We start from the raw sequence: 12,729 nt of genomic DNA, 5'->3' as shown, positions 1-12,729 counted from the left end.
AAGTCGCATCTTGGGAACTCCCGGAGATGTCAGAAGACTTGCCACGTCGTGGTATCTGACAGTTTTGGGGTTTCGCGCCCCGAACTTCAGAAAATCATAATTTTCGCATACGAACTCCGTTATCGACGCGAAGGTGAGATTATGCTCTACAACTCTCGTTTAGACTCTGTTGGCTAATTTTGACTTTATTTTTAATATATTATAAATATATTACTTATATATTATTTTTAGTAAGTCGGGACAGGAAAACTCCTTTCGAAATTCATAACTCCTTCATCTGAACTCCGTTTTCGTCTGTATATTTATCGTTGGACTACTATCGATGAGATATTCCATTCTCATTTAGATTGTTTCGGCTAAATATTTCTCTAACATAAATTCACTATTTACGTCGCGTTGGATCATGCCGGTTTTGTCACGAAACTTCGATAGGTCATAACTTCTTCGTTATAACTCGGATTTTGGAGTTCTTTATATGTACGGAATCCTTGTAACATATACTACAGCTTAGTTAAGATTAATCCTTCTAAATAATCTTCCATCAAAAAGTCATTTTTGATGCTTATCGTCTCTAAATTGACTAGCCCTGATCTACGGGCGTTACATTGGGAGCCCGAGGAGGAGATTAAGGAGCACTACAAGGAGTTGTTTCTCGACGCAGTAAACTTTGAGGATGAAATATAAGAAAAAAAGGGGGAGAATTGTAATGCTTGGTTCTTGGTACGCATCTAATTATAATTTTACTCATTTTTTTTATCCGGAACTCGACGAGTTTGAGGCCCAAACTCATCGAGTAGGAAATGGATTTGGGACGCGGGTTTTGAAGTCTACTCAAATAGTTGGAAGCCCCAACTCGATGATTAGGACCGCAAGAGTTAAACCCTAATTTTGGGGCTTTGCACCCTATTTAAGAAACTTGATCCCTTTATGCCAGCCTCATTTACAGCCTCAAAGTCCCCAAACCCTAGCCACGAAACCCTAGAGCCTTGTGTGAGCTTGTGAGCCATTTTTGAGTGAAACCGTGTGTGTTTTGAAGCTTAAGAAGGAAAGGGAAGCTTGAGGACTCAAGAAGGAGATACTAGATCCAGCAACTTCGTTACTTCCTTATCATTTTCTGGTAATCAAGTCTCAAACTTGCTTAGTTGCTTCTTAGATCTCTTTATCATATTTTTATTGAATTTTTGGTCCAAGAAGCTTTATTTTTGCGATATGGACGTCGTAAGCGAGTGAACCATCAGATCTGGAACCATTAAGGGATTTCATGGAATAAATGTGCAAGCATTATGGCCATTGAAGCCCCCTGCAAGCCATAGGATGTTATTTTTGGCCTTTTAAGCTCCAAAAGGCCATGCATGGAGTGAAAGGTAGAAAGTTTACGTGTTCAAATGACGTTTAAGGCCTGGATCTCTGTTTGTATGCTTTAATTACGAGTATGGATGAATTGTAGACAAAGATCTAAGTCCCAAAGAGTTAGGGTGTGAGCAAAACCCGTCAAATGAGGGTATTAACGGGTGAAGTTGGAAACTTTACCCTTAAAAGGACGTTTTCAGTGTGCATAACAAGCTAGAAGCTTAGATATGAAGTGTAGGTGTTTAATACGTTAAGATGACCCAAACAGACAGAGGAACTTATCGAGTCTGTAGAGGAACTCGACGAGTTGAGTCTATTTGTCCCGATTCTGAATATGGTAGAACTCGACAAGTTGAGTCGCCTAATCATGACTATGACTAGCCAGGGAACTCGGGGAGTTAGGGGGATGACTCGACGAATTGGATCGCGATTTCAGGGTTTTTGATTTATAGAACTCGACGAGTTGATGGGTCAACTCAGCGAGTTGAGTCAACCCAGAATGTTGACAGTGACCAGACTGTTGACCTTGACTAGGGGTAAAATGGTCATTTTCCCCTAAGAAGGATTATTGATTTTTGACTACGTGTTATTATGATAATGATAGTTGGGAAGTCGTTGGAGCAGTAGTTAGAGATTCCTCACTGCGAGATTTCACAGTCAGCTTTGCGAGGAGAGTTTCCTTTAGTAGGAATGGGTCGAAGGCACCAATGTCGGCCCGTTTATGTATGTTAGCATATGTCGGACATTGGTCCGATGCCGAGATTAGCCTGATATAGATTATATGTTTCCGGACTTCGGTCCGATGCTGGGGCAAGCCCGAGGAATGTTTGTATGATCGATGTCTTCGTGATTCTTGCATGTATATGTTTATATGTTCTGGGCTTCAGTCCGATGTCGGGGCTAGCCCGAGGAATGTTTAACTTATATGCTATGTGTTATATGTTCCGGGCTTCGGTCCGATGTCGGGGTAAGCCCATGGAATGTTTATATGTTTATGTATTGTTGTTTGTGTTATATTATTGTTAATATGCTATATGTATATTGGACTTCGGTCTGATACCGGGCGGGGCCCGATGCCGGACTTCGGTCCGATGTTGGGCGTGGCCCGATGCCGGATTCGTCTGATGTCGGGCGAGGCCCGAAGTAGTGGGCAAGGCCTAATGTATGCTATTATGTGATTATGGTTATGGTATGTGGTAGTTTGTGGAGACTCATAAGCTTCGTGCTTACAGTTTTCAGTTTTGGTTTCAGGTACTTCTGCTAGTAAAGGGAAGAGCTTGGGATGACTGTATGGCACACATCACAACGTTTTAGCATGGGAGGATTTAATCTGATGTTTTGACATATGATTTTGATATATTGAAACCATCAGCCATTCCTTGCACTAATATAATGATTTAAAATGAAAGTTTTAGACTGTATTTTTGGGGTGTTTCATAGAGGGACTTAGTCGTTTGGTTTTCATTGAAACCATCAGCCATTCCTTGCACTAATATAAACACGACTCCCATTAGGCCATGGATGCCTACATATGGAATTTATCTTAGAAGCCTTTTCCATAAGTGACTACTGAAGTCACGTGATGTTGGTTAACTAGTTGATGTGGACCTTCTTGTATCGTTATAATTAATATGATGAGCTTTACTTCTAGCTAAAGCTACAAACTTAAACCTTAAGATCAAATGCCTCAATTAAGGTTAGTACCGTATATAACTCATACCATAAATAAACCTGGAACGTACGCCTATGTTATTTATGGTCGGGCCAGTGAACAGCCAACCTTGAGCAAGGAGTTTGACAGACTACAATGGTTGAAAGTTTTAGAGATTGATGGATGTTCTAAAGATTCGATGCAAAAACCTAGTACCTTAGAAACCTCATATCAACCCCAAAAAACATATACATTTTAAAAAGACTTTAAAATTTGCGATAACATTTAGATTTTCCTATTTTTCCTAAATCCAAAGAACAAAGAATGAATAGCTCCGCTACCGTCGTAGTAGAGAAACCTATAGTTCCCGATCAATCATTCAATAGTCTCCAAACTTCTCTCTCTATCATCTAGAATCGGTAAGATTTCAATTCTCTCTCTATATAATTTGGAACCTTACCATGAAAGGATTGGACGTGACTACTTACACCTCCCGATTTAACAACCTCGCAAACCTTTACCCAAGAATGGTGAACTCGGAATACAGAAATTCCGAATGGTACATCTGGGGAATAGTTTTACCAGCTCAAAGGTCTTGTTACCACATCCAACCCACTACCTTCGATATTGTTAAGCAATTAGCCTATCAATTGACAAAGCACTGTATCCGTTAGGTTGCCATGACCCCGAAAATTGGAAAGAACTAGGCTAGGAGAACAAAGAGGAAGTTCCATGGATTGTCAAAAAGGAACTTTATGCATCGCAAACTCAATCTAGAATCTGGGGTTGTGTAAACCGTAATCACAAATGCTCCCACTCCATCAAAACCCTAATCTAGAAATTTACCCCCACCGTACAAAGTGCAATTTTCACCATGTCAAAAATTGTATGGTTTGCATCATCTGTAACCTAAGAGGTCACGTCTCTAAGTACTGCAAAAAGGCCCCGAACGACACGATCTCAACCACTGCTATAGGAGGAAGCCAAAGTTAATTCCCCTAAACTGAAGAACCAAGGTGGAAAAGGAACAACATTTGTGATAGGTGCTAGAGATGCTCGCCAGGAACCAACTGTGCTTACTGGTACATTGCCTATCAACAATATTTACACTTCTGTATTTTCTGATACTCGTGCCGAAAGAAGCTTTATTTCCCATAAGTTTAAAAGCATAATTAACCATAAATCATGCAAAATTAATGAAGCTTACACGGTAAAAATAGCAAACAACAAGTTATAAAAGCACCTTATAAATACTCACTAGTTTCCTTGTCACCCTGAATAACCATGTCTTTCATGTAAACCTAATACTTATGACCATTGGAAGTTTCGATGTGATCATTGGAATGGAATGGTTATCACTTCATTGAGCCGATATCTTATGTTACGAAAATACCATTCGACTATCTTTCCCAACAATGAATCTCTCGTGATTTACGGATAAAAATCTGGAAAGAATCTAAGAAACATCTCGTGCATGAAGGCAATAAGGTGTTTGCAGAAGAGATGCTTCGCTTTCTTGTCCCACGTGGTGGATATGCAAGATAAAGGTAAGGAAATCAAGTACATTCCACAAGTATGCGACTACCTAGACATATTTCCATAGGATCTAACTAGAGTACCTCCAGTCTGACAGGTCGAATTGTGAATCGACCTAATCCCAGTTACAGTACCAGTAACACAATCTCCTTATCGTCTGGCTCCATCAAAAAAGAAAGAACTATCCAGTCAACTCCAAGAACTTCTTGGCAAAGGCTTTATCCGGCCAAACTTCTCTCCATGAGGAGCTCCATTATTGTTGTCAAATAGAAGGATGGATCGTTCAGGATATGTATTGATTGTCGAGAGTTGAACAAACTCGCCATCAATAACCGATATGTACTCCCGAGGATCGACGACCTGTTCGATCGGCTACAAGGACCCCGTTACTATTCAAAGATCGATCTAAGATTTGGATACCATCAACTCAGATTACAATAAGTAGGAGTTCCAAATACGGCAATCTTGACTTGGTACGTTCAGTACTAGTTTATGGTTATGCCATTCGGACCAACTAACGACGCCAACCAAAGTACACCAATTCTTAGGGCTTGCAGACTATTATCAGATATTCATTGAGAACTTCTCCAAAGTAACAAAGCCTCTCATTGATCTAACCCAGATGGACAAAAAATTTGATTGGGAAAACAAACAAAAGACTTTGTAGTATTCTGTGACGTCTCTCACTTAGGATCAGGATACGTACTGATGTAAATGAATAAAGTCATTGCATATGCATCCAGAAAACTTAATCCAAACAAGATCAACTACACTACCCATGATATAGATTTGAAACTTGTAGTGTTCGCCTTAAAGAATTAGAGCACTACGAGGCGAAGTGTTTTGTGTTTATCAACCACAAAAAGCCTGCAACACATCTTCATCTAGAAGGAGCTCAACATGAAATATGCCAAATTGCTAAATGATTATGAATGTGAAATTCGTCATCACCCTAGTAAAGAAAATGTAATAGTTGACGCTTTATGTAGGAAAGAGAGAGCAAAACCTCTTCGTGTAAAGGCACTAACCCTAACCACCTACTCGAACCTCACCACCCAAATTTGTGATGCTCAGCTGGAAGAACTCAAACCCAAGAATATCAGGAGGAAAAACTATGAGGTATGGACAAATAGTTCAACCTCAAGGGAGACAGAACACGATATTTTATGAACCAAATTTGAACACCAAAGTTTGGTGAAGTAAGGAGTCTGGTTCTAAAGGAAGCTTATAAAGCAAGATAGAAGATTCACTACCAGATTTTGGCAATCATTACAAAGGATCGTAGGAACTATACTAAATATGAGTACATTATTACATCCTCAACAGATGGACTGAACAAAGGAAAATACAAACTCTTGAATATATGCTCGGTACTTGGGAGATAGACTTTAGTAATTCATGGGATACTCACTAGAACTGAGATCTAGGTCAACAATAAACTTCATTTTGTGAAGGAACCAATGAAGATCATGGATTGAGAAATAAAAAGCCTCAAGAAAAGTCGAATAACGATAGTAAATGTCCGATGAAACTCTTGTATAGAGTAGAAGCTTACTTGACAACGTGAGGATCAAATGAAAGAATAATATCCGCAATTTTCAGCGGTGCTCCCTACACTACTAGAATGAAATACTGGTTGAAGAAAATGATAGTGGAACAAAAAAAACTTTAACTTAATAATTTCAGGATGAAATTCCCTTAACGGGGAGGTAATGTGACATCCTGGAATTTAGGTCAAAGATTGTGAAAGGTCAAGTTCACAGTAAGTCTTTTAGTAAATTGATTCATCAAGTTTTAGTGCATCTAATGTAAAATAAATGAGTTATTTAAACTATTATAAGATATTAGACAGTATCTTACTTCCAAATATGTAATCTGGAAAACAAATCAAACAGCTCAAACTGCAACCTTAAGAATACGTCTGAAAAACTGAATGTTAATGTTACCCTGTACGGTCACGTTAAATTTAACAGAAGGCCTAGACTGAGCATAACCATCCAGCGTCGGGCTGATAGCTCACATCCCATCATAAGTGATAAGTTATTAATTAACTTGATGATCGATTAGATCTATGTAACAGGTAAGCGATGAATATATAAACAGTAAATAACCCAAGTATGAATCAAGATGTGTCGAATGATTAGCTTACTTAATCCTCAGCAGAGCTCGACTAAGAACTTCCGTTGTAGAGGATTCTAGGGTTACAAAAGATAAGAACTTGTACGCTATCAAATCTCTATCAATCTTTTTCGTTAAGAATGCATGCAAGCATCTATATATAATAAACCCTAAACAAAACTCACGAATGGACAGGCCCATACCGGAGATACATATTAGACTAACTAACGAGCCCAATAAACGCAACACAAAATGCGACCCAACAATCTCCCCCTTTGCGTCAAATTGGAGCGAGACTACTTCTTCTTCTTGCTTGGGCCAGCAGCGGGAGCCTTCTTTACGGTATCAAACAGACGTATGATAAGAGCAAGGATAGTCTGTCTGAACCGAATGTACCATTGAATCATATCATCAAAGTACTTGATATCATCCGTTGTGTTCTGCTTGCATCGATGGATGATCCCTAAAACATGTTCCAAACATGCAGTGGTATAGAGATGTTTGTCTGCCAAGGCAAAAGGACATTTCTGTCCTTCGTTCCTGGTAAACATGACAGAGTTTCTCTTCGGGTCAATCTTCCCCATCTGCATCATGTTGAGATCATTGGCAGAGCCAACAGGAGATATGGTAGGCTTCTTCTTAAACACACTTGCAATCTCCTGATCCATCAAAGAAACTTCCATGATGTAGCATACAAGCATCCTCTTAAAATGGTCGATGATCGGACCATATTCAGCTTCGTTTGTCAGAAGGATGTTGTGCAAGATAATCCAATCATGGTGATTAAGGTTGGGAAGATCTACAAGTGAGATGGCATGTTCGGTCTTGGCAGATCCCCGAAGTACCTTGAAGCGAACATTGGTGAAGTTACCTTCCCTGTACGGCTTCAGGACCCGAACATTGACGATTTTCTGAGCGCTCCAAGTCTGGTATTGGGGTTGAGCAGCCTTTAGATAAAAATCGATTAAGTTCCAATCAACCTGTGGATGAGGATGAGGGAACTCTGCAATGTTGTCAAAGGCATGAAAAACAAACGCCTTTCGGGTCAGTGGTATGTCGAACTGTGAGTCGACAGTATTGGAACGATCTAAAGAGATCACAGGTTCCAGCCACAAGATACTTGGTGTGTCAATGGCTTCCTTAATCAGCCTCTCAAGAGTCCAGGAAGGAAAAAGAGTTTTCCTGCTCTCAAGAAGGTCGTGGGCTTCTTTCTGTTTCCTTTCGGCTTCTTCAGCCTCTCTAGCCACACGAGCACTGATGTCAGCCTCGTTGTTTCGACTTTGCCGCTTCAGAATGTCGGCAATTGTCTCTTTATCATCATCTTCACTCTCCTCAGCAATGTTTTTGCCTTTGTCTTTCACACCAGAACCGGAGGCTTGTCCTACTGGAGGAGGTTCAGTTGTGTGAGTTGCTGAAGTAGGAGGTGGTTGAGACACTTGTTCTTTTTCTCTCTCTTGTTTCGAAATGGACACGAAATCAAGGAGCCCTTCGATTTTGCTGAGTAGAGCGAGGGCGGGAGCGAGCTTCTCTGCAAGGGTACGGCGTACTGAATAATTGATGATGGGGTCATGTGCTTCAAGGATGTTGGAGATAGCAGAGTGGAGATCCGAAACACACGATTTAACCACCTCTCTTTCAGATCGAAGAGAGTCAATCTCCTGTTGATAGTTGGAGAGTTGAGTACTCTTGACCTTCAGAGTGGTAGTCTTCCTTGCGAGAGCATCCATGAGAGAGTTCTCGGCAGCTAAGTCTTCTTGAAGCTTGGAGAGACGCTCCTCAATGGTGGTTCTGAAAGCTGAGTTATCGTCCGAAATAGACTTTCTGAGAGAGGCGAACGACTTCAGCTCAGAAGCGACTGATGTAGCCAACTGGTTGATGATGGGTTCCAGCGTAGTCTTGGTGGCTTCAGCACTTTCCTGTAAAGATTTCAACAGGGAAGAGGCATCAGTAAATAGTTTATCGACTTTTTCGGTCGCAGCCTGACAGGCTTTGGTTGAGGCATCGATGGCGGCAGTGGCGGAATTAAGGGAAACTTGATGAGCTTTGGAAAAAGCCTTAACAATTTTCTGAATTGCAGCTTCAGATATGGATGACTGAGAAGTAGAAGAGGAGGCGATGAGCGAGTCAATTTTGTCATGTAGCTCCTTGAGATGCCTTCGGGTGACAGGAGCGTCGTCATCGTCATCACTATGTACTTGAAACGGACTATAATAGACCGAGTCAAAAGTCATATTTCCCCCACCAAGGAGTGGTTCTTCATCCTCTGATGCGTAAGCAGGAGAAGATGGTGGTTCGGTGGTAAAGGTAGGTTCGTGTTGGGTGGTGTGTTCGGTAGTTGGTGCGGGTTCGGGTGCTGGGGTAGATTTTGGTGCGTCAGTATGAACCCCCGTATCAGATACGTTGGTTCTAACATCTGTAGTGGTGGTGGTGGTTGTTGCTTCGGTAAAGATTGGTGGTGGTATTGGGATAGAAGTAGGTGGTATTTGAGTGGTGGAAGTTATGGGGGGAATAGAAAAAGGTATTGTGACCGGTGGAGAGGAGACAGGAGAAGGAGAAACATGAACGTCAGGGGTTGGAGATCATGGTGGAGTGTTGCCACGTTGAGATCCATCCGAATCAGAACCTTCGTCCTCGGATTCGCTTGAGGATGAAGCGATAATCAACTTTCATCGCGGTTGGGCTTTTCTCCTCTTATGCGGTGGAGATTGAGCAACTCTGGTAGTTTTCCTCTTCTTGGGAGATGGGCCTTTCGCCCCCTTTGCCACCTGTTTTCCCTTGTCAGCCTTCTTGCCTATAGCAACAGGCTTGTCAGCATCATGGATTGATTTCAGCATCTCTGGAGTAAGATCCCTCGGACCAGAACGTCTGAACTCCTTATAGGTTTGAATGATCCTGCTGTCAGCCGGAACATCACCATACATCGTTTCCGGGATAGACCCATTGAATGGAAACTTAGAAGCATCCGACACAATGATCTTCGTGGTATGGAAAGTACCAATCGAAGACATTGAAGCACTAGCGAAAATGGGGACGTGGTACTTGTCCATCACCCATTTCGTGACAATAGTCCAGAACCGGGCATATGAGATCTCTGAGTGCCGGGAGATCGAAGAGAGACTCGGGATAAGTTGTTGCCACAGGTCTGACCCGTAGTCCATGTTGATGCCATTGTAGATCCCGTACATGATAGAGAGAAATAAACGACTTGCCCCATCGGATCCAGCACTTCGTTCAGATAAGCCCTTGAAAAGAATAGTGAACATTCCATTCCACTGTGGAGGTAGGCACGACTTCTTGAATTTAGTCACCGTAGTAAGCACCTTAGTGTACCCCATGTTGTAAAGCATGTTGAACAGATGACCCATGGGAATGGTTTCCGGATTAACCCTCGAAGAATCAGCATCAAACCCTAACAACGAGCAAAACCTTTGCTTTAAAATCGACGCCTTGTGCTCAAAGACATCAAAGAAAATCCTGTCAATGACCTTGTCGTAGTGTGCTGTGGCAAAGATTTGAGACAGGAACTCCATTGGAACAGCTTCAGCCCTGGTAAGAGCAGGAGCAATGGAGGAGTACTTCAAGCATTCGATGATAGGAAACATGAACGCATCGTACACCTGAGGAGTGAGATCGATGATCAAACTCTGCTGTGGGCGAATGGGCAGGATGTAAGACGTTGCGTGAACTGATGTAGAATCTGCCATTGCTGTGAAGAAAGTGGGAGAGATGATGAACAATGAAGGTTGAAGGATTTCTTGCTCTCTGGAAATATAGGCGCAGTAAAGAGGTAAATGGAGTATCACGTTGCCTTTTATACTGTGGGTAAAGGAGAGAGAAAAATCTTCCCAAATTTTCGATTGAAAAACGAAGGGTTTTTCGGAGGTCACTGACGCGTGACAGTTGGCGTAGCCGATGATCACGCATGAGAGAGAATGTCAGGCCCTAATTACACGCCTTCCCATCAGACGCCGTTTGGATATGAAACGGTTCCTATTCGCACGCGGTTCCCTGTTGCGCCGTTTGAAATCAAATCGATTGGACTCCCGCTGTTTGAAATCATTTCGTCATCTTATCCCTTTAGAATGAAACGGAATCTTTAAAATTAAATCGCCACGTGGATCAATATTAACCACAACTTTTGATAACAGCCAACCCAATTAAAATTCCTTAGAATTAATGAAATCGGAATTTTGGAAAATCAAAAAGATTTTCGTGCTGAGTGTGTAAAAGAAAAAGAAATAAAGCAACACTTTTGAGGGATTATGTGATGTCAATAAAGACACGAAGCAGTGGATCCCGGGCACGAATCTCTTCCTTCAAAGTCAAGAGAGACTTTAAAGTGTTTGTGTGGTTTCCCGTTGAATAACGATCAGACACTTATGAAGAAGTGTTGAAAGGCTTCTTTTAATTAGGCTTATGAGGGTGGCTTTCGCTTCGATTCAGAATTCCTAAGCTTGATATAAGATAGAGATCGAACGAAGTACTTGTGAGACCAATGTAGTCTGTTGAACAAGTAGGTTGGAGATAATTTAATTGGCAAGGAAAACTATTGTACGTGAAATCTCAAAAAAAAAATTAAAATTGGATCCCAAGGGAAGAAATGTTATTGGACTTAACAATTTCATAGGAATCACTCAAAAGAAAAAAAAAATAGAGATTTCATGTTGTACCCCCATGGAGAAGTTCGTCAATTCATTAGTGAAAGCTAGAGCAAATTAATTGTTCACCGTCAATGCATAATGGGTATTGAATTTTGGGTTTCACTTAGCACGTAGTGACACGAAGCTAAGATCATGAACACAAAAATTGTGCAACCATAAACCTCAGTGGTAATGTCTGAGAGTCTCAAGGGTTACGTTTGTGAAACGAGTGAGATGGAGAAAAATGATGTAGATGGTATAAAGAAACCAAAGTACCTCTGCTATAAAAATAGGGACCAAGCAGACAACTCTTATCTCATGTGAGAAGAGAGTTAGGTAGCTCATGATTAGAATAATTATGAGAGCCTAATTGGGAAGACAAGGTTTGTTTGTACCAAGTCAGTAAGGCTATTATTCAGAATCAGATGAGGCTTTGGACACATACAGCAGCATGCTTCTAGGGACACTTAGCTAGTGAAATAATTTACCCAAAACGAGACATAAAAATAAAATAAAAAAATAAGAGCCAATAAAAAATTGTTTTGGAGTTTTTGAATTTATATAAAAAAATTGAATAAAAAAAATTGGTTTTTGGAATTTTTGATAAAATAAAAAAAATAAGACATAAAAAAAATTATACAAAAAAATGTTGGAACCGAACCCGAGCGTTCGGTTTATTTCGGTTGAGAAAACTTTGGAACCAAACCCGAGCGTTCGGTCTATTTCGGGTGAGAAAAATTTTGGAACCGAACCCGAGCGTTCGGTTTATTTCGGTTGCCAAAAAAAAATTAGATTGAAAAGGAGAAGAATTTTGACAATAAGATAAATGAATTAAGAAAAATGATACAAAAGATTTACAACCATAGAAACTACCTTTGAGTGATAGGCGAAAATCAGATGATACAACCGAACCCGAGCGTTCGGTCTATTTCGGCACACTAGATCAAGACCCGAACTCGAACGTTCGGTCTATTTCGCTTCTTACTTTTGATCTTGAGAGGTAATTTTTGGTACTGACTCCGATTCCATCATTCCAAGCCCTTGTAGAATTTTGTTAAAAGATGCTTCAGGGAGAGCTTTGGTGAAGATGTCAGTCAGTTGATCAGTGGTTCGAACAAAATGAATTTCGATGTTCCCATCTTCCACACGATCCTTAATGAAGTGATACCTCAGTGCGATGTGCTTAGTCTTGGAATGTTGCACTGGGTTATGACAAATCCTAATTGCACTTTCAGAGTCGCAATATAGTGAGATCTTTTTCATATTGAGTCCATAGTCCTGGAGTTGGTTGTGGATCCAAATCACTTGAGATGTACAGGAGGCAGCTGCGATGTATTCTGCTTCAGCGGTAGACAAAGATACACAGGTCTGTTTCTTTGATTGCCAGCTAACCAACTTCCCGTCAAGGAATTGGCAGCCTCCAGTGGTGCTTTT

Source organism: Lactuca serriola, chromosome 3 (assembly GCF_051521515.1).
Source record: "Lactuca serriola cultivar US96UC23 chromosome 3, Lser_US96UC23_V15, whole genome shotgun sequence".
NCBI classification, from domain to species: Eukaryota; Viridiplantae; Streptophyta; class Magnoliopsida; order Asterales; family Asteraceae; genus Lactuca; species Lactuca serriola.
Note: the sequence above shows the minus strand (reverse complement) of the source record.